This window comes from Canis aureus, chromosome 23, assembly GCF_053574225.1.
Source record: "Canis aureus isolate CA01 chromosome 23, VMU_Caureus_v.1.0, whole genome shotgun sequence".
In the NCBI taxonomy this organism is placed as follows: domain Eukaryota; kingdom Metazoa; phylum Chordata; class Mammalia; order Carnivora; family Canidae; genus Canis; species Canis aureus.
Genome location: NC_135633.1, coordinates 31651774 through 31676112, shown reverse-complemented (window position 1 = coordinate 31676112; position 24339 = coordinate 31651774). Strand labels below are relative to the sequence as shown.

The 24339-nt window shown below is 42.3% G+C and overlaps 1 protein-coding gene across 4 annotated transcripts in view; it reads left to right on the top strand.

Annotated features, from left to right (window-relative positions):
* Positions 1-24339, top strand: part of TENM4 (teneurin transmembrane protein 4) — a 2712352-nt gene that overhangs the window by 2401046 nt on the left and 286967 nt on the right. The window lies entirely within an intron of this gene.

Here is a 24339-nt window from a genome sequence, read left to right as displayed (position 1 = left end):
TTTGTAACATCAACTTCCTGTACCAGCACACTGCCTTGCACAGAGCAGGCATCCAGAGAATGGTTGTAATGAACACAGATCAGAACAAGCTGTAAGCTCCATTAGGGCAAGTCTCCATTTGTCTTATTCATCACAAAATCCCCAGTGCATAACACACAGCAGGGGCTCAATAAATATTTGCTACTCATGCTGTTTCTCCTGCCTGAAATGAGCCTCCTCATTCATTGCCTTATGTCCAAATCCTACCTATTTTCAAGAAACTATTCCAATTCCCCATTTTCCACACTTCCACTTTTGATCATGATGGAGTAACTGGAACTGGACCAGCCATCCTACCATAAACAATTGTAAAAATGGACAAAATATATGAAATTACTGTTTTCAGATATTGGGCAGAAGCAACACAAAAATATGGTCTCCAAGAGAAACAAAACAAGCAATATGAGCTGGCAGCTGTCCACACTCTCAGCTCAGAAGAACCATATCAAACCTTAGAGGAGGAAAGGTCAAACAGAGCACAGCATTCTTACCTAGTCAAGGGCAGTTGACACATCGGAAATTTGTGAGAAAGGGTACTAATGAGAAAGAGTCCAGAGATCTACATAGAGATCCTCTTGAGTCTGCAGCCAAATGTGAAGCTTCATGTGTGTGGCAAAAGACCCCACGCGGCTGGACAAAGAACATCTACTGGGGAAGAAACAGTTACCACGAATTAAAACTATTACCAAGCCACTGCATGCTACAGCTCACACAGGGCTGAGATGTTTAAGTTCCAACCATGCAGAGGAGGGAGGCCTTGTTGAATACCCCAGGCTTTCAGTAGAGTCCCCTAAAAGGCCATGCTTTAGGATTTGGGTTAATCTGGCCATAGAATAAAGGCTATTTTAGGACTACTTCAGTGAAGCCAAAAGAAGCCTTGAAAAGATCATACTATTCTGCAAGTAAATTAATGGCCTACCTAACCAAAAACTTGACAGTGTTTAAAGGAAGACAGCAAAAATCCAGAGTCCAAACATCCTAGCATCTGTGATGTGCAGTGTACAATAAAAAATGACCACATTTGCAAAGAGGGCAGATATGGGACCCATAGCCAAAAGAAAACTAAGCCCATAGAAGCAGAAATTACAGAAATGTTGGGATTAGCAGGCAAGGACTTTAAAATGGCTGTTGTATGTTCAAGGGATTAAAGAAAAGTATGAACATAAAGAGTAAGCAAATAGAGAATTTCAGAGAAATGGAACCAGATGGAAATCCTTGAATTGAAAATGTAATATCTACAATGAAAATTTCATGGAAAAGTGATGGGTTTAACAGCAGATTGAACAGTTATGAACCTGCAGGGAGGGCAATAAAAATTGGCCAAACTGAAGCAGAGGGAGAGAAGAGGGAAAAAAGCTGAAAAAATAAATGGAACCTCAGTTGACCTGTGGGACAACATCAAGTGGTTTGACATGTAATTAGAGTCCATTTAACATGTAATTGTAAGTTTTTAGCATCAAAGAAGGAACAGTAAGAGAGAGATGAGGACAGTAAAAGTATTTGATGAAATAATGATGGAATTTTTCTTAAATTGGATATAAACTATAAACCTACAGATCTAAGAAGTTCAACAAACCCAACAAAGAATAAACATAAATAAAACTATGGTAAATTTGCTGATAATCAAAGAGAAAATGGTTAAAGCAACTGGAAAAAGATACAAGTTCCCCTTTTCTATGAACTGAGTTCTCCATAATGCTCCTTCTTCATCCAGGCTCTCTTAGCACATTATCTTCATCTCCCCTTTGAACCTACCTTGACCATATCTTTGTGTATGTGCCTCATTTCTTCTATGAGATCTTGAGCTTTCTGATGGTTGGGAATCCATCTTGCCCTGAGGCTATCACAGCATATTGCAACACCCACCAGTAGTAGTTGCTCAAGGAATGTTTGTAGAATGAATGAAGTGCATGAATAAATAGGTTGGTTATCAAAATCTGCATCCTTAAGCAAACAATGGCTAAGTAGCAGTAGGGTCCAGATCATCCTTCAAGAGAATTATACCACCCCCCTTTTAGAACAACAGTATTTAAAACTACAATTTATTAAGTACTCACTGCAAGCATGCTGCTGTGGTAAGTCCTTTTTACACACCTAATTATAGTCTTAAAATAGGAAAACCAAGGGACAAGTAACTAAGTAAATCGCCCCAAATGACATAAATAGTGATGATGTTGCTAGGATTTCCTCTCAAGATTGATTTCAAAAACTGCTTTCACCACTTTGCTCTACTCCTTCCCCACAGCCCATTTCTTAATCATATATTTCCATACCTCCATGCTTTTGCTCATATTATTCCTCCTGTCCATGATGTTCTCTCTCAAATCCACCTGATAAAGTCCAGTTTCTTGCTCAAGTCTCTTGCCCACATCAGACACCCACTTGGGCAGGAAAATGAATTCATATACCACAACAACTCCACAAGGCGGAGCCCGTACTGAGTGCCCATGCTGTTTTAAGCCATGGGAATCCTGACACAAGTGAGATGGGTTTTCTGTCCTAAAAAACACACACAGTACAATGAAAGAAATAGCCCATGATGAGCGAGATCAGTACAGGAGAGAAGGGAAACTCTAGGGACTTTAAGGGCTCTGAACCAGCCTGAAGTGGTGAGAGAAGGCTTCTGAGAAGAAGTGATACCTGAGATGAGTCTCAAGGATATGAGGACTGGCCGAAGTATAAAATACTGTACTAAGAAAAGATTCATTATGTCTACATTTGAGGACACAATGGCAGAGAAGCCAATGTCAGTAGGGTGGTAGGAAGAAATTGTCTTGGAAGCTACTCATTCTCTCCAGTCTCTCTCTCCAGCAGAATTTTGCACGTCTGAATTTCTATTTGTTTGCTTTTCCTAAAGAAGTTTGCATTAACTCTGAGTCCTGCTTACCTCAAGGCACAGGAAGCTAAATTCCTTTTGAATAGATCTCTTTAAAAGTAAGGAGTTAATGACTCACAATTTTCCAAATTTAGGGAAAAGCCATAGTTGTCCCAGCTTTATAGTTTGATATTATTGGATAATCAAACACAACTATTTTCTCAAAATAAAATAGGATTTACCTTGCCCCCTACTTTGCCCTTCCTAGCTGCCTATATAGGCAATGGTAGAGGGAGGGGTAGCCAGTGTTTTGCCTGGGTCCAGGCCCACATTGCTCTTTTTATTCTAGACTACATAATTGGCTCTTGCAGACAGAGGTTAATTTCCTACCCTGAATTCCCTACCAAAGTAGCATGGGTCCTGGGGGGAAACCAGAGGAGAAATTGCTTCCAGGTGCCACTGGTCGCCTCCAATAGTTGTTAGGGAGGCCACATGGGGAATTGCAAGGAGCAAGGGCTTTGGAAATATGTAGATCAGGGTTTGAGTTGAGCCATTCACCAGCCAGGTGCCCTAGGGCTGGTGGTCTGATCTCAAGCCTTCAGTTTACTCATCTGTAAAATAGGGATATACCACCTTATGAACCATGGTAAGAGATATAACAGGCCTGGCAAGACCTTGTTACATGAACAAACCTTCAGCAAATACCCTTGCCTCTTGGTAGGTAGGTTCAATCCTGTCACCATCTGTATCTTTCTTCCTCTGGGAACTCCCCCATGGGTAACCTACCTTCTAGATATTTCCTCTCTTAGTAGGAAGTAATAATGAATAGTTTTTCCTTTAACCTCAAAGGAGGGGTGAAGTTTAAATGAGAGAATACACAGAGACATTTAAAAACTCTACATTTAAATATTCCACCAGGGTTTCCTAGCAGAGCTCCACTGGCATTTGGGGTAGAATATTAATTCCAGGGTATTAGGTACCACTACCAGCCTCCTTGATCATCATGTCGACCAAGAACTACTTCCAACAACTCCAGCAGCATGTGATACCCAACACACACGTGCACACACGCACACACACAGATACACATACACCCCATGCCCCATCTGAGAAACCACTACCATGTGATGACCTGATCACCCCCACTCAAAGCATATCATCTCTGTGTCCCATGTCTTAGAAACATTGCTATAGAAACAGTATTCAGATGTACAGCATTGTTTTTAATGTGTATCTTACCTTTAATATATTTTTTTTAATTATATAAGTAATACATGCTAGTTGAAAAAGTCAATAGAGGCATGTGATAATAAAAAAAGTCCTCAGCATTAACATTTTAAACATTTATACTATTTTATTATAAAAGTAATAAAGCCACATGATTAAAAATTCAAACAATGCTAAAAGGTATAAAATAAAAAGTAAAAATCTTTACCATCAACCCCATCCTGTCATTAACGGTTTTAGATACATATAAAGTGTACGTGTGAAATGTACAAGATACATATATTTCTTTCTAGAAATTTCTGTACGGAATCGTGTGTGTATGTGTACTTTTTTCAAACACAAGGGGAATAATACACTCTCTTTGCTATTCTACAAGGTGTTGTTGCTTTGTTTTTTTCAACAAGTAATATATTTTGTAGATCACTCCCTAGCAACACATTTAAATCTTCCTCATTGTTTTTAATAGCTTCAGAATATTCCATGGAATATAGGGCCCTGGTTGTTCCCACATCTTCCGCTATTGCAAATAGCACTGCAGTGGAGACTTTTGTCAGTACCAGCTGCAAAATGCTGTTATTGTCAATGGTAATAAGAGGATGGAGATTCAATGCAGGTGGGAGGACACACCCAGGTGACACCAGACTGAGCAGGAATGGCACATGATGGAAAAGCCACACTCAGCTCAGCCACTCTGTCACTCAGTGACCTTGAGCAGGCCTCTTTGGGCCATAGTTTGCTCAACTATAAAATTAGGAGGAGTGAGACAAAATTACTTTTACACTTCTAACATATCTGTGAGTCTAAAGCTGTGAAAATCAGTTCTAAAGTGATAACTGATCCAATAATGGAGGTGGGAATGCAAAATCCTCATTTTTATACTTTCCACTAGGCCGTGTCTATGTTCATTAAACACTGAAGCTTAGAAGAGAGAGAGCCTTTGGGGAGGGCCCTACCTGGGACAAAAGGACCAGAAAATTTCTGTAAGTTTAGTACAGAGCAAGTGGGGCTCTGTAACCTGCAGATGGAAAGACTGGGCTGTGATTTAATTACTCTCTGTGAATATATAGAAGGGCTTCCCTAAAGGGGGTTCTTAACACTTGTTCTTCATGTTCTCAGAAGATGAAGCAAAAGAGGAGCTGAAATGAAAGTGGTAGAAATTTGTGTGGGATGGAAAGAGACTTGTTTGATGATTAGGAGTATACAGAAAGTAAAAAAGCAGAAGTTGCTACCAAAGAATATTGTGTGGATCTCTAATTCTGAATACATTTGAACGTAGTTAAAACATCTGCCTAGAGACAGAGGACTGGGCTGAAAATATTTCCAGGTGCTCGGTCTCCCACATCCTGCAATCCTTCCAGTCTTTTTTTTTTTTTTTTAATTTATTTTTTATTGGTGTTCAATTTACTAACATACAGAATAACCCCCAGTGCCCGTCACCCATTCACTCCCACCCCCCGCCCTCCTCCCCTTCCACCACCCCTAGTTCGTTTCCCAGAGTTAGCAGTCTTTACGTTCTGTCTCCCTTTCTGATATTTCCCACACATTTCTTCCCCCTTCCCTTATATTCCCTTTCACTATTATTTATATTCCCCAAATGAATGAGAACATATAATGTTTGTCCTTCTCCGACTGGCTTACTTCACTCAGCATAATACCCTCCAGTTCCATCCACGTTGAAGCAAATGGTGGGTATTTGTCATTTCTAATAGCTGAGTAATATTCCATTGTATACATAAACCACATCTTCTTTATCCATTCATCTTTCGTTGGACACCGAGGCTCCTTCCACAGTTTGGCTATCGTGGCCATTGCTGCTATAAACATCGGGGTGCAGGTGTCCCGGCGTTTCATTGCATTTGTATCTTTGGGGTAAATCCCCAACAGTGCAATTGCTGGGTCGTAGGGCAGGTCTATTTTTAACTGTTTGAGGAACCTCCACACCTTCCAGTCTTTAAATGCTAATTTCCTGGTTAATGTCAACAGAATCAGACCAATCTTGACACTGATGATTAACATTCTAATGAAGAGAGTTGGTGTCAAACACAACTGAACTATTGATATGCTCTGGGGTCCAATAGAGCTAATTTATTAAAAAACAATTTGGAAATTTGTATCTCTTCCTTGTGAGATTTGACATTATTCAGGCCCACAGCACTAAGGTTAAGAGGATACAGCTAAAGTGTGCATTGACTGAGAGGTAGGCCTTAGATATGGATATAGCACAAAAAATAAAAAGCTGAAGGGAATCATAAAGATCAGAAAACCACTAAAAACCAGGCTATATGTTGAGAAACAGCCACCTGAATCTTAGCCCTCAGGCAGGACAGAGATTATTGACTTTGCAGTTTCTTCAAGATTTTAACTCATATGTAAGGGCTGCTCACATTTAATCCAAAAGGTCCTTCTCTTACATATTAGTTTTTTATTGTAACAAATTACCCCCAAAATTTAGTCACTTGAAACAGAAACAACATGTATTCTTTTACACAATTTTTGTGGGTCAGGAAGTCATGAACATTTTTGCTGGTTTTTCTGAGTTGGTATCTCAGCCAGAGTGGCAGTAATCTGAAGACTTGACTGGGACTAGAGGATCTGCTTCCAAGTTTGCACACTGATGCCAGCTGTTGGCAAGAGACCTCAGGTTCTCACCACAAGGACATTTCTGTTGCTGCTTGAGTGTCCTCACAAAATGGCTGCTGATTTTTCCTGAGAGCAAGTGATCTAAGCAAACACAAGGAGAAAGCCACAATGTCTTTTAGCACCTAGTCTCGGAAGTCACATTCTATATTTCCACATGTTCCATTGGCACCCAAGGTCAGCTTTACTGTATGGGAGAGAATCATGTACACAAGCACATGAACATCAGCAAATGAAGATCAGCCAGGGCCATCTGGGAGACTGGCCTCCACAACTTACATGGGGATTTCTTGTGTTGTCAGGGATAATAGCACAGCTAACTATTAGAGATACCCGGACCTGGCCAAGTCCTGGCCTTATGTGGGTGAGTGTCCTGAGGCAAAGAACATAACCTTTCTTACCATCAGTTTCCTCATCTATCAAATATACTACCTACTTCACAAAGCTGCTGTGAGATTAAATGAGACTAGGTACATGAAGTGCTTCACGTGGTGCTTACAGTACAAAAATTGGCCTGTAATAGTAACTACTTTCATTATTTTGAGTACTTTCACTTGATCGTATTTTCAGATTTGCATTTTTATTTGCCTCCCCCTTAATAATTTTTTGAGGACTATCATACATACATTAAAGTGTTTAAGTATGCACTTAAGTATACAGCTCGGTGATATTTTACGATGTAGCCATCTCTGTAGCCATAACCCTGATCAAGATATAAAACATTTTCATCAAGTTTTCCCTCACACACCTAACCACCCTGAGACTACTACTACTACTACTATGATGACTTCTATAGATATTGCTTAGCGTTGCCTGCATTTGAATTTTATAGAAATAATTGCACAGTGTATACTTGTATCTGGCCTCCTTTACTTAACATAAACGAATCTCTGAAAATCTGTGAGATTCATCATGTTGTTGCACTTACCAGTAGGTTTTTTTTTTTTTTTAGTTGCTGTGGAATTTCCCATTATATTAACATACTACAATTTATTTATCAGTTCACCTGTTGATGGGCATTTGCATTGTTTTGGACTCTGATGAATAAAGCTGCTATGCACAGCACTGTTATTATATTATCATCACCACAGAGTAGGCTAAGAATAGGAAAGTATCCAGCTGGAAGGCTCTATGATGATAGAGATGTGATGGAGAGGAAACAATAAATTTGCTTTTCCTGTTGCTCTTGTTATTATTATACCTAAAATTTATTAAGCCTTTTCTGCGGACCAAGCATTAGACTGTGTTTTATATTCTTTTTCCTATTTAACCCTCTCAGAACTCCTATGAGGAAGCATAATTTTATCTCCATTTGACAGTTGGGAATACAGATCAGAGAGGCTAAGTGGTTTGCTTAAGATCAAACTGACAGTTACCCAAAGAGCTGAGATAAATTCTGCCCACCGACCCTGAAGCCCTTAACCAATATACCAGGAGCCAGGAGAGCTGCATTCAAGTCTGCTGATCCACTTGCAGTGTGACAGATTCTCACGTAAGCTCCCCAAAGTGACAGCCCCCTCATTTGAAAACAGGATGATCTTCCCCATGACCACAGAGGGATAAAACTTTTAGGAGACTAAGATATAAAAGCACTTTGTTTGTTGTCTGGAATATAAGTGTTTGATTAATGTTAGTGTTCTTCCTTCTGAAAAATTCTAACTTTCTACTGTTAGAGCTATGAGCTATTTTTTGAGTTTGAAAGAACTCCCAGAAGTCTTGATTCTTTCCTTCAACAAACAACCAAATTAAAATTTCCTGGGAAACCCTACATTTTATCCCATTTTGTCTGCCCCAACATCTCTGCATCTCTGTTCCAAGAGGATGAAGAGCACAGAAGAAAAGGGGATTGCTCTTAGTGTATCCAAAATGAAAATCAAATTTTCTAAAGGGATTGTATCCTTCTCCCGTTACACTCTGGAGGCAGGCCATGGACCTGGAAAGAAAGAAAAGGCTCCATCAAATACAGAGGGTCCCTTGAGATCGTGTGGGAGGAGCACAGGGTGGCGCCCCTATTTCGTCTATATGCGCCTCTGTGCTGGCCCCCAGACCCAGAGGGAGCCTGGGGGGATCTGATGACAGGAAAACAATTCAGGAAGTTGGCTGATCTTCACTGAACCCAGAAGCCATAAAGAAAAAGACTGAGAAATGCAAAGCAAGCATTTCTGCACAACGAGAAAAAACAACATGACATAAGCCATGTCAAAGGAAACTGGAAAAATATTTGCATTATGTAAAATGTATTAATATTTCACATACAGAATGTCTTAAAATCAATAAAGAGGAAACATGAACAATCAAGGAAAAAATGTGCAAAGACCCTTAATAGCAATTCGCAGATGCCTAAATATAAATATCTGATCAACATTATAAAATGCTCCAACTAATAAAGCAATGAATAGTAAAATAGCGTTAAGATATTTTATATATGTACTGGATAAGCAAGGATCAAAAAGGTGTCGTGTTCCAACCACTGTGCTAGACTGCCCTGGTACTATCGTTGATATTAATGGCCCAAACCACTTCCGTTGCCACCTGATTGTAGGCCCTTAGGCTCATTCCATCATCTTTCCAGGGCTCGGTTCCTCTTTTTTTTTTTTCTTATAAATTTATTTTTTATTGGTGTTGAATTTGCCAATATATAGAATAACACCCAGTGCTCATCCCATCAAGTGCCCCCCTCAGTGCCCGTCACCCAGTCACCCCCAACCCCCCGCCCACCTTCCCTTCCACCACCCCTCGTTCGTTTCCCAGTGAAATAAGTCAATCGGTTCTTCTTGTGTAAACCTACAGATAGGGCTAGGAGAGCTTTGTCTTTTTAAGCTTCACAAAGAAGTGATTTGGAGCTCAGGCTGTGTGATGATGGCCAAGTTAACTGACCACTATAAGGCCCAGTGTCCTTATACCGAAGGTCCCTACCTCGTAAGATTGCTGTGAGGATTCAAATGGACACATGTCTGTAGATACAACATCTGGCAAAGAGAAAGTCCCCAACAATGGCAACTATCGTTATCACTGTTGCTGTGAACCCATCTTCCTTTTCTCCTGCATAAAAGTCCTCAGAGAGCTAAAGATGCAGCTATTAGGGCAGAAAGCCTGAGGGCAATTTCTTTCAGAAATTCAAAGACTGATAAAATGTAGTCACTTAACCTTCTGTGAACTTCTCTCCTCTCTCTTCTACTAAATGGGGGTAATAAGGAGAAATTCCGAGAGTTGATATGAAGATTAAGTGGAAGAGAATGAATCAGTCTTGCTAGTTTTCATTATTGGAGCTCTAAGAGCTTAGGGGGCAACCCGTGTGACCATAGTAATTTTCAGCTAAAGAGACCCAGAGTTCAGCGACTTCATTCGGGTGGCACATCCAAGTTGTACCAGATGCTGGGTCCTGGAGCCCCGGAGTAGGAGCAGGCCCTGGATTCTACTTGAGGCCTATAAAGGGTCTGAACCCTGCCTCTGTCCAGCTCAGCTGTTTACTAGTTCCCTCATCTCTCCCCCAGACATACCTGATTGGAAGTACTAGTAGTGCCCTACCACGGGCCTCTGCACATGCAGCTCTCACTGCCCAGGGCCCCGAATGCAGCCCAGCCTTGTGCACACACATGCACGTACCACGCACAATACCCCTTTCATCCAGCCAACTCCTGGTTGACCTTTAGGCTGCTACTTAAACATCACTTCCTAAAGGAAGGTGCCACCATACCTCAAGGTCTTGTTAGCTAAGGATCTGTTCTTTGTGCTCCCCACCCCCAAAGAAAAGGGTAATGGTCTTTTCTAGGGATTCTCAAAGGCAAGCAGAATCCATTCGGATTCCCCTTCATAACTCTACTGGGGCTCTGGCTGGAGTCCCCTGTGGGGTTACTGAGAACTGAGTGGCAAGATCTAGTTGGCAGGATATTTCTTCCCCAGGAGGTGGCACTCCACTCCTCTGACAATGCTAGGGTGCTGTGACAGATTACACAGGACCAGCTATGCTTCCCAGCCTCCCAGACCACTGGACTATGGACTTGGTGCCTCAGAACATCCCAAATGCTTTCCAACCCCACAGGCACCTCTCTCTTCCCTCATTTCCCCACCCACATGAAATCTGAGGCAAATGCAGTCTGTGTGTGCCAGCACCAAAGTCAAGGGGACGCTGCTTCCCAGGTTCTACCCAAGGAATGCCTGAGAAGCTTTATACCCAAGCTTCACCTGGTGCCCTCCCCTCTCTAAAGAAATCCCATTTGTTTAATAGAGTTCAGACTCTGCTGTCCAAGGCACATGGCCAGATCTGAATTCCTGGGCTTGAGATGCTGAATGGTTTTACCTCAAAATACAGATTCTTTTCTCACCAAATGAGTCTTTTGGTTAAGAGCAACAAAAATAGCCAACACTTTTCTTTCTTTTCCAACCCAATGCCCTCAGTCCATGCAAGAAGACAGCCTGTGAAGGCAGAGACTCACACAGGGAGAAGGCCATGTGACAACAAAGGCAGAGATTTGAGTGGGCAGCTGCAAGCCAGGGAAGACCAAGGATTGCCAGCAAACTGCCAGAAGCCAGGAAGAGGCAGGGAATGATTCCTCTACAGGTTTCAGGGAGACCATGATCCTTCTGACACCTTGATTTTGGACTTCTCTCCTCCAGAACTGGGAGACAATAAATTTCTGTTGTTTTAAGATCATCTGTGGTGCTCAGCAGCCTTAGGAAACCAATACAGACAGGAACTTTACCTGATTCTGGTTCCACTGTGTCCCCAGCACCTAGGAGGGAGCCTGCCATGTGGTATAGCCCCTCGGTTAATTGTGGAGTGATTGAATGATGCTTGCTGTGAACATTATTTTGAAAAGTATGTGCAAGGTGCTTTGCACAGTGCATGGCACACAGGAGGTATTTGGTAAATGTTTATTCCTTCCCCTTCTCTTATCTCAAAGATAGTGTATTTTAGGATAAAAACAAGTGGGTTTTTCTTTGGATTTTTGCCTAAAACCTCCTAAAGGGCCCTGGGCTTTGAGAACCTACTTCTGGGGAAATTCTCAGTCTGAGGGAGACCTGGTCACTTGGGGGGCAAGATTTGGGTGGACATTTCTCCACCTGTTCATTCTCCCCCTGCCCCTCATTGATTTTTTTTTTCAAAGTTTTCTTGAGATTGAGAGTACTTTCCCTGATTTTTAAAGATTTCCTGGAGTGAGAATAAAGAAATTTCCAGAAAGCTTGGCCCCTACTATGTTTGGGCTTTCAAACAAGTTTCAAAAAGCTTTGTAGAAATCTAACGGGAGCAGAGGCTTTGGTACAGTGAGGAAGCTCAAGGAAAACTGTCTAGAACCAGGGCATCTGGGGAGGAAAACCAGGCAAGGATATGCCTCCTGGTATATGCTCACTTTATATGCTTATGCCATAAGATTTTCTGTTATTTTTTAGAACTTTTTGTTGAAATATAAGCAATATCCAGAAAACGGCACTAATGATAAACAAACATCTCTGTCTTTATTTTATATGGGGTTTTCCCCCCAGTTAATTTTTGCCTAGCTCATTGATGATACTAATCTGGACTCCCCCATTAAGTCTGTATGGAAGATGAATTGAATTGTAGCTGTGGGCTCAGGTGACTTGGGTTGGAACCCCAGGTCCACGTTCACTGGCTCTGTGGCTTTGAGCACACCATGTAACCTCTTTAAATGTTATTGCACAGCCCCCGTCCATGGCTAATGAGAGATCAGGGAAGTAAACCCTTGGTTTACAAATGCACATTCTTGTGTTTATTACTGTTATTCATTTGGGTTATTTTAGTGGGATAGTGTGGGCTCAAGGTCCACTAAAACAAGGCCTGGCCCACCCTACCACTAGATGATCTTGAACCTCAGATTCTGCATCTGTGAAAGATCATGCTTGGAGAGATCTAACACCTTTGCAGGGGGTTGTAAGGATTGAGGTGAAGGATATGAAGGGCACATAGTAGGTGCTCAATTAATATCAGTCCCTACCGCTCAATCCAACAACTAGGCCCTTCTTCCTCCATAGCTCCCTGCCTCTTATCTCTACCTCTTTCCTCTGTACTTACTTCCTCCACCATCCCACAGTATTTGAGTAGAAATGAAGCTTGACAGTCAGCTTGTACTCTTGCCTTTGTCTGGGAGCTTGGAATTTTGCAGCTGTGTAAATTGAATTGGGGAGGGAAATACATATAGGGAAATTATATGTATCTTTGTACATATGTATAAATTACAAATATATATTTTAGATCCCAGGAAGTTATAAATGACTTTGAAAACAGCTGTTTGAATACTTTCTTAATCAAATCTCAGTGCAAACGTTCCAAGCTGGAGCCTTTCTGTTGAACAGAGCACTCTGTAACCACAGATTGTTCAAGGACTGCCATGAATTTCAGTGGCTCCATACTCATGTTCACCAGCAGATTTGACAGGCTTAGGTAAGCCAGTTTGCCTTGTGCCTTCCCTTCTCCCCACGTCCCACAGAAGGTGGACCGTCCGTCTGGCCTGGTTTGAGCCTCCAGAGACCTGGCTGGACCATCTTAAACCCCTTTGGACCAACTCCTGGGAAAGGTTCAGAGAAGCTGTGAGAACCCTGGTACTTGCGGCTAACAATTGAAGTTCCATGGGCCTCCATTTTCCCTGCCCTTATCCTCCAACAACTCCCTCACTGCTCATACCCCTCCTCTGGCACCTCTACCTCTACCTCCTCTGGCCCATCTACCATGAAATAGTGTGTTTCAGTTTCTTTCACCCATGCAACCAGGCTCCCTTCCAGGGGAAGGGCTGATCTTGGCTCTGTGTTCCCAGTACCCAGTGAGGGCCTCCCATGCAGAGGCTGCCTGGTGTACATCTGAGGTTGGTAATAAAAGAGAAGTGGGGGACGGCTACCACTGTTGAGCATCTGTTATACACCAGGACCATTGTCAGTCCCAGAGATGCATGCTTGCTCATATTTACTCTCCACAGGACCCCTGGAAATTAGGCTCAAATCCTGAAGATCCCAGCAGTCTAAAAGGTGAAGCAATCTGCCCCAAACCACAATAACCGGTTCTAAATCCAGTCTTACGTGATGCCTCTCCCCAAAGTTGAAATCCCACTTAGCCCCTTTCCAGTTGTATGTCCTTGCACAGGTCACATCACCACTCCTAGCCTCAGTATCTTTTGTCTGTAAAATGGGGATGATGGTCATAACCTCACCTGAATGTAGAAAGGATAAAATACAATCATGGATGTGAAAACCTTGTGTAAGGTATGGAATAAACACTATTCACATGAATTGTTTTTATTAGAAGTTAAGTCAGTTAAAATAGATTTCAGTACGTTCTAGGTACCCAGGATATATGAAATCACATGGGAACTGCATACATATGGATACAAATAAGACCAGCCCTGCCCTCAGGGAACTCACTAAGAGAAACACATAGGCATAGTGGCCTTCAGTTTGTAGTATTTGCACATCTGTCTTCCGGCCCCTGGCAACCTCTCAGGGTTCATTTCCTAGCACTCTTCTCCTTATACTCCTCCACCTATCTGGGCATCCCTCACTTTTCCGAAGTTCTCGCTGCACCATTTTACTTTTATGAAAGACCTACATTAGTACCTGTTTCCGTACACTGGAAGAGATCCAAAGAGGACTTTCACTTTTACCAAAAAGGGCAAAAAGCCAAATCATGTTCAGAGTTTGGGTTGCACTGAGCCATTATACAGGCAGTGTGCACCCTAAGCAGCAAGAGCGGCCCCCCAAGCTCCTTCCCTGGGAACTAAGCATCTCAGCATCAAGCCGCCAGAGCTTTGAACTGTGTCTGTGAGCATCTGTGCTTTCTCTTGATTTATTTTGTTCAGCCATTAGCAAGACGTGTCCTAAGGTATCAGAAAAGCCTAAGGGAGGTTATTGTGGGGTCTGGTAATGCTCAAAAACTTTTCCGTATAAATTAATGGTAATTGCTTCTTTATGCCTTTGCAGCTTACGCTCTGCTTTCAGGTTGGGGTAGGGGAAGAGACATGGTGACCTGTATTAGCTGCTTTGCTGCTCCTCAATTGCTAGGTCCTTTGTCTGGAAAGCTCTTCCCTCAGATGTTTAGATGGCTCACTCTTTCACTTATCTCAGGCCTCTGCCTGAATATTACCTCCTCTGAGAGGCCTTCCCTGATTATCTTAACTAAAATAGCACACCCATCCCATCACTCCAAATCTGTCATTGCACTGAACTTTTCTTCACAGCATCTATCACCACTCAATTTTGTTCCGTATGATTATTTGTTGATTCTCCTCTACTGAAATGTAAGCTTCTGAGGACAAGACTTTGTTCTCCATGCTTGGAACAGTGCCTGGCATGAGGTGGGCACAAATAAATATTTGATGAAAGAATCAGTGCCTACCTTTAAAAAAGAAGATGAATGGGATCCCTGGGTGGCGCAGCAGTTTGGCGCCTGCCTTTGGCCCAGGGCGCGATCCTGGAGACCCGGGATCGAATCCCACGTCGGGCTCCCGGTGCATGGAGCCTGCTTCTCCCTCTGCCTATGTCTCTGCCTCTCTCTCTCTCTCTCTCTGTGTGACTATCATAAATAAATAAAAATTTAAAAAAAAAAGAAGACGAATAGCTCAATTTCAAAATGAGGATCTGAATAGACATTTCTCAAAGAAGATATACAAATGGTCAGTAAGCACATGAGAGGATGCTCAACATCATAGCCATCAGGAAATGCAAATCAAAACCACAATGAGATGCCATTTCATACCCATGAGAATGGCTATAATCAAAAAGTCAGGTAATAAAAAGTGCTGGCAAAGATGTGTAGAAATTAGAACTCTCAAACACTGTTGGTGGGAATGTAAAATGGTGCAGCCACTGAAAAACAGTCCAGCAGCTCTTTAAAAGGTTGAACAGTTATTGCCATCCAGAATTTCCACTCCTAGGTATCCACCCAAGAGAAATGAAAACAGACATGCACACAAAAACTTGTACACAGAGGTGTATAGCAACTCATTCAGAATTAGCCAGAATGTAGAAACAACCCAAGATTCCATCAACTGATGAATGGATAAATAAAATGTGGCCTGTCCAAGTAACGCAGTGTCATTCGACAGTAAAATGAAATAAAGTTTTGATGCATATTACAACATGGATGAACCTTGAAAACATTATATTAAATGAAAGAAGACAGCCACAAAAGAGCACATGTCACAGGATTACATTTCTATGAAATGTCCAGAATAGATAAATCTATAGAGAGAAAGTAGATTTGTGTGATTGCCCAAGGTTCCAGGAGGTCGGACAGAAATGAGTATAGGGTTTTGGGAGGCAGGAGGAGGGCATGTGATACAAAAATATTCTAAAATTGACTATGGTAGAAAAAAATTAAGAATAAAAATAAATAAAATTGACTATGGTGATGGCTGTACTACTTTGTGAATATACTAAAAATCATAGAATGGTATACTTTAAAGGGGTGACTTGTATAGTATATGAATTATATCTCAATAAAGTTGTTATTATCCGAAAACCAATGAATGTCCTCATTTAATACACCCGTATCAAACAGGTGGACTAGCTGGCCGGCCACCCCTGAGTGAACAGTGGGGAGACCTTAATACTCCCTTCTCAGGATTGAGGTGGAGGTGCTCCAGGAACTGGGCCTCCCCAGGCAAACAGGTGAAAGCAAAGTTCCTTTCCTGGTGAATGCTTTAAAACACACACACACACACACACACACACATACACACACACACACATACACACACACACACCAAAAATGGCCCTGAGAAACCTATAAGGAGGAGGGATGGAGATCAAATGAGCTGAGCCTGAGAAATTTACTGCGTCCTGTTTTCCAGAGACCATTTTCCCAGCATAAGTCACAGAGACAGATGGCCCCAGACCTGCTTCTGAAAATAACCACCGTTGGGGAGAAGAGTGGAGAGTTGACTTAGTGGGAGCTGCCCAGCCGGGGGAGTAAGACCCACTAGATCTAACAGGCTGGAAAAGAAAGCAAGTCTGAGCCCAGCAGGCTGCAGCTCTGCTACACTCATCCCACTAGAGACCCAAAGCAGAAGCCATTGTCTTTGCTACCTACATTCCCGCATGTGTGTTTTCTCCTTCTTAAAGCAACTTTTATTTTTTAAATCTCATTATTACATTTGCTCCTCGAAAGAATTAGAAAGCATAGAAAAAATATAAAGAAAAAAACAAAATGCATTCATAATTCTACTGCCTTAAGGTAGTGTCAACATTTTTGTACAAATTACACATACACACACATTTAAGCAAATGCCAGAATTACTTTTTATACAGTTTTGCATTGTAGTTTTTTTTTTTTTTTTTTTAGATTTTTATTTATCTGAAATAGAGAGTGAGAGAGAGAACATTAGCAGGGGGCAGACATAGAGGGGGAAGCAGACTCCCCACTGAGGAGGGAGCCTAATGCAGGGCTAGATCCCTGGGCTCTGGGATCCTAACCTGAGCCGGAGGCAGATGCTTAACTGTCTGAGTCACCTAGGTGCCCCGCAGCATAGTTTTTTATATCCTACTTCATATGTCCCTAAACATTCTTTACAAATGTGACATAATGTCTGCATATTGACATTGCACTGCTATGCCTTACTTTACATAATTAGGCACTTTTAACATTAAAGATGTTTTTCCTTTTTAACATTTTTTTTAATTTTACTTTTTACTCTTACAAATAATGTGATGAATATTCTTTTTTTAAATTTTTTTTTGTGATGAATATTCTTATAAGCAATTCTTTTGAAACGTCATGATTATGTTCTTGGGTAAATTGCTAGAAGTATAATTGCTCAGTTAAAAGGTTTTCACATTTTAAAAATCAGTTTATATCAAATGATGCTACCAACATCAGGACAAACCATCTTGTTTGTATTTAAAACTGACATCCATCTTAGCACCTGCTAGGTGCCTGGTATTTTCACATTTGTTTCCTTTTCTTCTGAAGTCTTAAAAATCATTTTAGAAGTATTATAAGAACTGTATGTGGTCGTTGTACAAGAATTGAAGATACAAAATCATATTTAAAAAATGAAAAACTGAAAAAAAAAAAAAAAAAAAAAAAAAATGAAAAACTGCCCATATCATTGATAATCCTTGTTAAAGATTTCTTTTTCAGGCAATCCTTTTTCCAATACGTTCATATAAATTTTCAATTTAACCATTTAATGAGTTGACTTGCCATTGTAACTGAGACCATTTTCATCCTTCACTCTTTTTATGGTCTCCTCTACACAGAATAACTCCCGAGATGTGCACTACTATTACTCCTACAAAAGAACAAAAGAGTGTTTTAGTCTGACTCCCTGATGAGGAAGATGAGGGCCAGAGCTGTCAGAGGACTTGGCCAGGGTCCGGCACATTGTTGATCTACACCCAGATATCTCTCGTCCTTTAGTCTATGCAGCAGACTGCAGTCTCTGATGTGGAGCTGAATCTATACTGCCCTGAAACAGGGTGGCCATCTAATTAACTAACCAAATCAGTACATGTTAGTGAAAAGGTGGGACACTATTGTTAATTAATGCAGGATAACAGCTGCAAATCAGGACTGTCCCTGACAAACAATGTATGGTCTCTCTAGCCCCCTAGCCCTTCTAGCACTTTGACATCCTTTGGAGCAGTGAGCTTCGATCCATTTCAAATAACTGTGGGAACCAGTTATGCAAACCTCTTCTGAGCTGAGACTCTGCTCTAGGCCAGGACACAGAGGTGAGAGGCTTGCTGTCCGGTTGGGCAAGCAAGGCTGTTTAAGCAGTAGATGGGAATGTCACTCACTAAAGTCAAAAACAGGACATGCAGCCCTGCAGTGAAGTTTCTGGTCCTCCAGCAGCCTCAAACCTTCTGTCAGAAGGAGATCCCAGTATTCCATCCTCTGCTCAGAGCTTAGAAGGATTTTATTTATTCAGTGAGGCAACTGGCTGCCCTAGCATGAGGCTAGCACATGAGAAGAGAAGAAATGCATTTGGTTTTAAGTGGAGGGACTAGAGTATTTCTAGAAAGGAGGCCTCACCAGTGGGACAAATCCATCAGCTCAGCATTCCATGAGATGAGGTACCTGTGTAGGTCTAAGGGTTTTTTTGCTTTTGTCTAGATGTCATTTATTAATTGTTGTATACTGGGCACTATGCTAAGTGTTTTACGTACAGGCTTATAAAATGCAGGGCTGCCAGTTTAAAGGTTATTAGGAGGCTCTTTCAATCATCCAGGGAAGTGCCTGGGGAGAAAATGCCCTCCCCGCAGCACACAGCCAGTGCTCTGGCTTTTCGGATGGGATTCACACTTCCCTACACTAGGCTGTGATTATCCCTATCCTACCCTACATGCAGTTTAGCATAGATTAAAAAGATTCTGATGGATTCCTCAAGACTGCTAAGAAAAGTGTAAAAAAAATGTCCAATTTGTTCATGGTCTTTCTTTCCTTGATGGAATAATAAATTTGTCCATCAGCTGGCCCTTCACACCTCAGGCTCATGGCATTCTCCAATGACACACTTGGAATCCACAATGCTAGAAGGCTCTTCCTTGAAAACTGTCTTTTCCTAGTTATAGGTTACACTTCAAATGCTAAGGCAGGCTACCATCAATTCACACAAAGATGTGAGTAACTGAAATTGTTCTTTCTGCAGATCTCAGGATTCCCTTGTCATGTGTTCGTTTCATATAGCACCACTACCTCCTTAACACCATCTTCTTTTTAGGACATCGACAAGAAATCCACATTGATAAAGGTGTCATTGGCAGGCTGTCATCATTTATTCTCCAAAAACCACCCTGTTCTTACTATGAAAGACCACAGCTGGCAGGATGGCAGAGGAAATTGGTGTTGGCTGAGCCCTTTCCATGAGACCGCTGGGTTCCTTACAAGTGTCATAGCATCAATCCCCTCAGCAGCCCTTTGCAGTAGATATTAGCACTCCAGTCTTCAAAGGAGAAAACAGAGAGGTAACATGACTTACCTAAGGTCACATAACCTATGGGAAACTGGACTCTGATCCCTGGCCTCCAAGACAGGAAGCCTATGGTCTTTTCACTTTAGATGTGTTTCACTTGATGGACAGAGGCTTCCATGTCCCCTTCCCCACCAAACTAGGCCTGATAAATTTCATTCATGCCACTCAGTGGAAACAGCATTGACGTTATGGGTTCTTACCCAGTTTCTATGACCACAGACAAATCACTTCACTTCTCTAAGCCTTGAAAATGGGGATGATTGTCCTACTGATAGGTTTGTTGTAAAGGACCTGGCTCAGTTCCTGAATTCCAGAAGGAGCTCTGCAAGTGTTTGTTCCTGGCCCCACCTCATCCCCACCCCAACCATATGGGTGTCTTCACTCTCTCACTCTGAGGATTTCTTTCTCCATCCTTATCCAGTATGAGCTAGAAGTAGGCTCTCAGAGACCTTCTCTCAGGAAACATGGATGGCTTTCCTCCACCCTTCACTGGCCCCCATCATTGCTGGAATCAGGTTTAGAGAGCTTTTTGCCAATCATCCCATCTCATTTTGCCATGGACACTGTGGAAAATTCTACAATATCAAATTCCCTTCAGCTGATGACCAGGATGCATGAGAGGGCAACCCTTAACCCCAATCCTGGTCCCTTGGTACCAGGCATCCTTATTTGCCTTCAAAAACATGGATCTCCCCTCCGCCCCCCGCACCCCAGCAAAGGCAGAGTCATGTGGGTTTCCAACATCCTGGCTGAGCTGAGCATTTGGAAAGGAGATATAAGTGGCAGAGCAGATGCCTTAAGTTTAAAGAGGAGATCCTTCTAAAGCACAGCCCTGGTCTTATCATCTTCCTGCTTTAAAAATTTCCACAACTCCCAGTAAAGGTCTGACCTCCTTGTCTTTGTGTTCAAGACCTGAACTTACTGTTCAGAGACTTCTTTCTCACTGTTCTCTTTATATAGACCCTTTGTGCCATGATCAAGGTACTTCCCTTCTGTCCATCACCTCTTCATGTAACAAGTTGTTACCAGTGTTTTCTATGCGCCAGACACTGTGCTAGGCACTGAGGAACATGGTAATGGGCAAGCCAGGCAGGCTAGTGGGCAGTCACAGAGGTAAACACCGCAGCACAGGAAATTTTGCGACAGGGAAGGTACAGGTTGCTGTGTGGGCACACAGCGGAGGTCCCAAACCAAGGCTTGTGGCATCAGGAGAGCCTTCCCAGGGGAGGTGACAGGAGGTTGGGTTCTAAGGATGAGTGGGAGCTCGTGAGACACATGGGGTGGTAGTGATGGGGAAGAGAGGAGAGTAAAGGATGTGCTCAGGGAGAAAAACAGTATGGGCAGGAACTCGGGCAGAAACTTTGTAGTTGTGGTCCAGGGCGTGCCATTCAAATAGATGCACTGTAAACAGTGCCCTAAAGTTGTTTAACTTGGCACACGGGCAAATGTAGAGCCCTGCGTTCGTGGAAGTGAGAGCAGGCCAGTGTGTCTCCACAAGTCTCAGCGGGCTTGGTGGGAAGTGAGCGGTAGCACAGGAGACTTAGGAAGCAAAAGGGCGGGGGGGCAGGTTGCTGGAGATCAGGTGAAGGCCAAGGGCCCTAGGCCACGGTATTCTTCTCTCTGCCATGGGTACTCATGCCCCTATCCCTCCATCTCTTCCCACTGGAATTCTCTGTGGCTCCAGAAAGCCTTTCTCCTTTCCTCCAGAAGAAATGTATGTCCCATCCACACATGGGACTGTCTTCTGCTAGTCACTGGGTATTAAGGTAGTGTTTGTGGAATGAAGCAGTGTTGGCCATACTTTGGCAGGCATGCACAGCTCTTATAAAAAAGAAGAGGGAAAATTAAGTTACTGCCCCTCACTCTATACATACATATTTGTGCATAGCACATCTAATGTTTGTTAGGTGTTTACTGGCTGCCACACTGTTGTTAACATATTACTTGTTTTAATTCCTTTAATGCTCAAAGCAACCCTGGGAAGTAGGCATTCTTTTTTATTTTATCCTTTAATTTCCATTATATAGATGAGAAAATTGAGGCACAGAGGATAAAGTAACTTGCCTGCGGTCACTACTACTGAGCTAGCAAGTAATATAACTAGAATTCAAATGTAGGATCTGGCTCCAGAATCCATATTCTTACTACCACATTGCCTCGCTTCTTTAGGTGCCAAATTTATACAGCAATGCATTTTGTTACATGTATTTCAAGCACTAATATATACGTTACAAAATGTATACAAAACAGATATTAGCCAAGAATGGGATTAGAAAATAAATATTTCTAACATTTTCTTGGGGATGGTTCTGTGTACCTTACTTGGGGACCACATAAATTAACAGCAGCTGATGAATAGGAGGAAGGGAATTAACATGTTTCCAACACTATCTGTACTTCACAGAAACATCATGAGGTAATTGTCCACCTACTAAGGGCCTGGCACTTTGTTAGGTGCTTGGAATGTTAGGCTATAAACATTCAGAGCAACCCTAAGACCTGAAGTGAGTGGAGGCCTGCCTGGAGATTGGATGAAGGCAGAAGAAACAGGCATGAGGCCAGGGCACTGTGCTGTTCCCAGCCTCGGGTCTGAAATTTGTGATAGAACAATTTACTTAGTTCTGGAACTATTTATTTCATAAAGCTTGACAGATTTACTCAGGAAGAGGCTGTAACTAGCACCCTAGAACAACATATCATGTTTCTTAACTTTTGTCTGAAATTCTAACAACTCAGCATGGTATGGTACTGGTTATCTCAAGCTCATCAGAAGCTCTGATTGGAGATTATAAGATGTCTTTGACTAATAAAAGAGGAGGAAATGAATGTATATTTGCTTAATAAATGCAGCCTGGTCGACAAAATCTTTCCAAAACGGAGACTGCAAGGGAAGCAGAATCATGAATAAGGTTCTTCGGGGGTAGGGGGAGGTGGTTTCATTCAATTTAATGAACATTTGTTGAGTGCTGACCCTACTTGCTCATGCATACTGTGTGCTCAGATATGGTATCCTTAGTCCTCTCAATTGTGTGAAAGGGGAGGTGTGCCCAACTTACAAGGAGCTGGAAGTCATTTTCCCAAGATCATACAACTAATAGGAGACTCGATCATGATGCAAACCCCAATTCTGTTGAACTCCAAAACCCACTCCAAGAATGAACTCCACCCCAAGAATATGGCATATATTTTTATGTGAGAGACAATTTCAGATAACTGCAAAGACACTATGGGAAATGTGATAACAGAACTAAAGTCAAAGCTAGTTCAGAGAAAGGATTGAGCACCTGCACAGAAATGCTGTGTAATAAGTGGTGTTGGGGAAGGGTCTCACAAGGTGAATTGGGAACCCTTGGTTTAGATGATTTTGAAGAGAATCCTAACCCAGATTTTTAGGTAAAGAAAGCAGAACCCAGAGCAATGCAGAGGTTGTACCTGCTATCTCAACTGCTCTTACTAAATTTCTACTATGAATCAGATGGCATAGACAGCTTCTCTATAAAATGTCATCACATGTGGTTAGGCTCAGGAGTTGACATAAGAATCACGAAACCTGCAGAATCCTTCAGGATTTGGTGGCTGTGAACTGAGAGAGCTACTCTTGGTAGATAGACCACAAAAACCTACTCTTGCCCCCAAATATCGGCTCTATGCCACCTCTCCCTTATAGCTCTGCCGAATTTTATAATGACATATCTGGGCTGCATTATGTTTCCTAAAGTTCAGTCTCTTTGAAAATCTGGGTAAATCTGATTATTTTTTCAGCCTTCTATCAGTAAAGGTGGAAGAAAAGAAGCAGCCCTTGCTGTTAAGTGGATGCATTGTCTTGTACTGTATACTTTTATATGTTTGTGCTTATGTTCCCTCTCTTGTGGACGATGTACTGCACATGTCTAAAGGCCAGCCACAGGTCATACTGCAAATGATCTGATCTCAAAGATCCTGTACTAGGCCCTCACCTTCTCCTTCTGAAGAGCTGGGAGTATGCTCACAAAACTGGGGTTTTAGAATCAGAACCCTGGCATGCTAGAAACTTGAGGTCAAAACATACTAACTTCCTGTATCTTGGAACTGACAGTATACTAATGTCCTAAAATTATAAAATTATTTTATCTGCACCTATTAGAACTTGAGGATCCTAATGTATGAGACACCTACCACTCACCTATTCAGCAAATATTTTGTTAGTGCCTACTGCATGCCGGGCACTATGCTAGACTCAGGATACAAAGGTGGAAAAGGCTGCCCAATGCTCTTGCTCCCAGGGAGTTTGCAGAGAGTGGCAGGATTTAAGAATCTTAAAATGTTAGATTCTGAGAGTGTGTTAAAATCCTAGAATGCTAGTGGTGGGTGGAAGGGGGCCCTGGATCCTTCTCTCCGGCTCCTTCTTTTATGAGTCCCAGAGCCTTTTCCAGGCATATCCGATTAAAAATCTCACTCATTCATAAGAACATCATTTCACTTCAGTGACATCACAGAATGGCCAGCTTGCAGGCATTCAGCGATCACCCGGGGCGGCTGTTCGTTTTACCAGTGCGGCCACCGAGGTGCAGAGCCGGGCAGCTGCTTGATAGACAGCATGGCCCCGCAGAAGCAGACCCCAGGTCTCCAGGCCTCTCTCCGACGACAGGCAAAGCAGGGCGGGCTTCCCGTGCGTTTCCGAGGGGTGCCCTCTTTGCAAGCCGTGCATGCAGACTTCTGCAC